Genomic DNA, 4,979 nt, shown 5'->3' on the forward strand with positions numbered 1-4,979 from the left:
TTTAACACCTTCCACATTTGCATACATTTTCCCATTAAGATGGTGTTGCAGCGAACACAAAAGATGGTAATCTGGTGATGCCATATCTGGAGAATATGGTGGGTGGGGGAGAACGATTGAAGGGTTTGATTTAAACATTCCAGTTGCTGACTATAGATATCTGTAGTGACAGTTCACTGTGGATTGAGGAGTTTGAAATGAATTACTCCTTCAATGTCCCACCAAATGCAAAGCATCACTTTCTGCAGATGGAGTCCAAGTTTTGGGGTTGGAAATGGTTTTTGTCTAGAACCGAGCCATTGTTTTTGGCATTTTAACATTTGCACAGAATATCCATTTTTCATCACCAGTAACAATTCTGTCCAAAAATGGTTCACACACCAGAAGAGATGAAGCAAATGTTCACATGTTGGAAACGATAATCATCAAAGAGTTCGTGAGGCACCCAAACACCTTCTTTATGGAGTTTTCCCATATCCCTTAGATTTTTACATGTTGTTTCATGAGAAACATGCAATTTCAGGGCCATTTCACGAGTGTGTTGCTTTGGGTTAGACTCAAGAGGCATCTTCAGAGCATCAATATCAATTCCAACATGTCGGCCCCTGCCATTAGTTTTTAAGGCTAAAGTCACCTGAACGAAAGTTGCTGAATCATCGTTGACACTTATGAACATTCAAAACATTTCCATAAACTTCTTTGATATTCTTTGTGGCAACAGAGGCGTTGTTTTCTTTCTTGTATTCAAACAGCATTACATGCTGAATGTGTGTCTCGTCGTGTGCCATCACTATAATGTATTAGAGTATACTAAACTTTATACATTATATAGGCTACACTAACGTGACATTTAGAAACTTTGTTTAACTATTATACGTGATGTTACGTTTTTTTTTGGGGGGGGGAGTTAATGAAAGTGTTCCAAAATGGGACATTAATTTCTTGATGACCTAATATTAATTTATTTATAATTTATGTCTATATTTTATTATCCTTTGAATCATGTCTAACTAATAATCCTACCACACAAGTTGTAAGTGAAATGGCAAACATGTAGCTCAAGTTGCTGTATTTAATGATGTACCACGAGCTCTTCACAAGCATACCTTGTGAAGAATTATTACTACTTTTTCAATCTAACCTAACAAGTTTCTAATTTTTACATTTTAGCTACTTTTATAATAATAAATAAAGAATAAACATGCAAAAAAGAGAAATAAAGTACTATTTTGTGTCCTTTTGTTTTTGTGTCGTCCGCTGACAATGTAATTTAAGCCAACTTTTTTTTTTATACTAATAATTTTAGTATACTAAACAATTTTTTATTTACTTAAATATAATAACACACAATAACTGGCTTTTTAACTATGGCATAAGAGCCTTTAAAATGTAGCTAAGCTTGTCGATCTGAACACCGAGAGAGAAACTATCAAACTGAAAATAAAATAGACAATACTCTGTCTTTCTATTGGTTATAAACAATACAGTATAAAATGTCAGAAACTATTGACAATTTGTAAAAAAAGAGGATGTATCAGGTGGGTGTGGCAAGTGGTCTAATTTTCTAGTTTATGACTGTAAACGAATACAACTCAAGGAGTACTCCCAGGAGTGGTTGTAAATAAATTGAGACCCACAGAACAAATGTCACAATTCTCATATTAGAGGATATATAATATTAAAATTTGATTTATTAACTGTGTTTTGATGTCAAGTTTATTTGTGTAATGATAATAAAGCAGTTTAAATTTTGAATATAACTATTTAAAAATACACGACAAGCACACTTTGACCTACCCGTAGCGACAGTTAAATAGTACCTACTTTTGGCTTAAGAACATTCATATAGTAAGATTTTTTCCATAATTTTATTAGATTGTGAAACTGCCAAAATACCATTGTGAAATACTGTTGTTCCACTGTGAAAAATGCCATTGTTCCATTGTGAAATACTGTTGTTCCATTGTGAAAAATACCATTGTGAAATACTGTTGTTCCACTGTGAAAATTCCATTGTGAAATACCGTTGTTCCATTGTGAAATACCATTGTTCCATTGTGAAATACCATTGTTCCATTGTGAAAAATACCATTGTTCCATTGTGAAATACCGTTGTTCCATTGCTAAATATTGTTGTTCCATTGTGAAATACCGTTGTTCCATTGCTAAATACTGGTTGTTCCATTGTGAAATAACATTGTGAAAAATACCATTGTTCCATTGTGAAAAATACCATTGTTCCATTGCTAAATACCGTTGTTCCATTGTGAAATACCATTGTTCCATTGTGAAATACCATTGTTCCATTGTGAAATACCGTTGTTCCATTGTGAAATACCGTTGTTCCATCGTGAAATACCATTGTTAAAAGAATGCTAAATACTCATATATTGTTTAATTTAGTACTATTCTTCATTAAATTTTATATAAATATAGTTACTTCCAACTTGACTGATACACTGGTCACCACTTCAGTTATAAATCATAAACACACAGTAAAGATCTAATGGTGTGAAAGAATTGGGTGTTTTTAAGTGAATTTTACAATTACTTCAGTACAATTTTTATAAAAAGAAACTAAAGAAAAATAAGTTTTCTTAATGTGGTACATCTACATAAAGAAGTAAGCATGCCTGTATTACGAAACTGGGTCAAGAGCTAGGCGAATCACAGTTAGCTGGTTAGTTAGTAATGAGTGTATTACGAAACTGGGTCAAGAACTAGGCGAATCACAGGTTAGTTAGTAATGAGAATCATGAGTTAAAAGGTATAAAAAATGTCACGAATTTAACAGTGAAAAGTTACTGATGCTGAGTTAGTAGCACTGTAGAAGCAACTAAAAAGGTTATGATAGCAAGTAAAATCAGCACTTTGATGCAAGATTCATTACTACAGCCTGGTGTAGTAATATAAGCGAGAAGGCAACCGAAGCACTCACCATCACAGTAACCAATTACTTGAGAGTTTTGGTTCTTTTTTTTAGTGTTAAAACTACTTGTAGGTAGTTAGGACTACTATTTGGAAAATCAAAAGAATACAAAGAAAATATAGTATAAAAACTCATGTCTGGAGCTAAAAATCTCCAGGAAGAATTGAGGTTCTTCCAGAGCTGATAACAGTTTCCACTATGAATATGAAGATATCCAACCTCCAGTCACACCTCGTTGTAGGTATAGAATTGCTATTTCTCTTATTCAAAGTATTCATATAAAGGAAGTTAATGATTATAGCAGAATGAAATATTATATGTGAACTATATTGGTTAATAGTGCTTAGTTTCAAAGTGAAAGTTAGATTCTTAAGAAGTGTTTAACTGCTGTATATGAAAGTTAATGATTATAGCAGAATGAAATATTATATGTGAACTATATTGGTTAATAGTGCTTAGTTTCAAAGTGAAAGTTAAATTCTTAAGAAGTGTTTAACTGCTGTATATGAAAGTTAATGATTATAGCAGAATGAAATATTATATGTGAACTATATTGGTTAATAGTGCTTAGTTTCAAAGTGAAAGTTAGATTCTTAAGAAGTGTTTAACTGCTGTAATTAAAAGTGTATATTATGTGTAAGAATTGAAATAAATTTGATGTTTTTTGTTGAACATCACTCTCAGAATCCATTTCTTTAGTCTAACCATAAATTACCTTGAGTTAATGACTTGTGAGCTCCACTTGCCACTGCAATCCTCAATTAACTAAATTTGGTATAATTGGCAGTAAAGTCGAGGCTCCAACAACTAGCCCTAAGGGCACTGCCTGTTACAGGTGACCTCAAGTTTCATCATTAAGTATAGAAAACAATAACCTTAGTCAAGATCAATTTATATCCAATAAATGTAACAATAATATTCAAGATATCAGGATTTAAGTTACTGGAATGTACTTACTAAATCTAACTACACTTACCTGATGTCTTGTCTGTACCCTTCATAAGATATAATTTATCATGAAAAAATTTTCATGAATGAAAAAAAATGTCTAAATAAACTACAATTTGATATGTGAAAAATACTATAGAGTTAATGTGTTTTCAGTATCACGTTTACATTTTAGCGAACCAAACTTACATGTAGCCACAATCAACAGTTAATAAAACAGTATAATTTTAAGTGGTTTACCTGCAATTCCTGAACTTGTTCATTATTTTTCTTTTGGAGAGTCTGTACTCTTGTTCGTGCTTCTTTGTCAGAAGTAGACTGTTTGGCCTTTAATTCAGTAATCTAAAATATAATAAATACACATACCACATTTTTATTTTTTTCTTTCTGTAAAGAAATACATAATAAATGAAGACTTGGGCTTTCTCGGAACATGTAGAATTGGTACATCTAATTACCATCAAGGTGTAATTAATGATGCACAAAACTGTGCTGGCTCCTAATTAACTGTATCATAACCACTAATAATACATCAACACATGTAGTTTTCATTTCTAGATATTAAAATGTTTTTCTCAAAGACATTAAAATATGATGAAAAATTCTTAATATAACAACTACTTACTGCATTAAATAAAATACAACCTACTGAGAATCTTGAACATAAACATTTATAATAGCCTCAAACATAAACTACCATAAATAGTACTAAACTAAACATATAATTATTTATAATAGCCACAAACATAAACTACCATAAATAATACTAAACTGAACATATAATTATTTATAATAGCCTCAAACATAAACTACCATGAATAATACTAAACTGAACATATAATTATTTATAATGGCCTCAAACATAAACTACCATAAATAATACTACACTAAACATATAATTATTTATAATAGCCACAAACATAAACTACCATAAATAATACTATACTAAACATATAATTATTTATAATAGCCTCAAACATAAACTACCATGAATACCACTATACTAAACATATAATTATTTATAATAGCCACAAACATAAACTACCATAAATAATACTATACTAAACATATAATTACTTATAATAGCCACAAACATAAACTA

General features: G+C 30.8%; 1 long non-coding RNA gene across 1 annotated transcript in view; it reads right to left on the reverse strand.

Moving 5' to 3' along the window:
- Positions 1-4,221, reverse strand: part of LOC111089695 — a 6,556-nt gene extending 2,335 nt beyond the window's left edge. Inside the window, exon 1 of the long non-coding RNA XR_002613922.1 lies at positions 4,118-4,221. This is a non-coding gene — a long non-coding RNA (uncharacterized LOC111089695). The remainder of the gene's footprint in view (positions 1-4,117) is intronic.
- Between the last annotated feature and the right edge of the window lie 758 nt (positions 4,222-4,979).

The sequence above is a fragment of the Limulus polyphemus genome, unplaced genomic scaffold (assembly GCF_000517525.1).
Source record: "Limulus polyphemus unplaced genomic scaffold, Limulus_polyphemus-2.1.2 Scaffold7062, whole genome shotgun sequence".
NCBI classification, from domain to species: domain Eukaryota; kingdom Metazoa; phylum Arthropoda; class Merostomata; order Xiphosura; family Limulidae; genus Limulus; species Limulus polyphemus.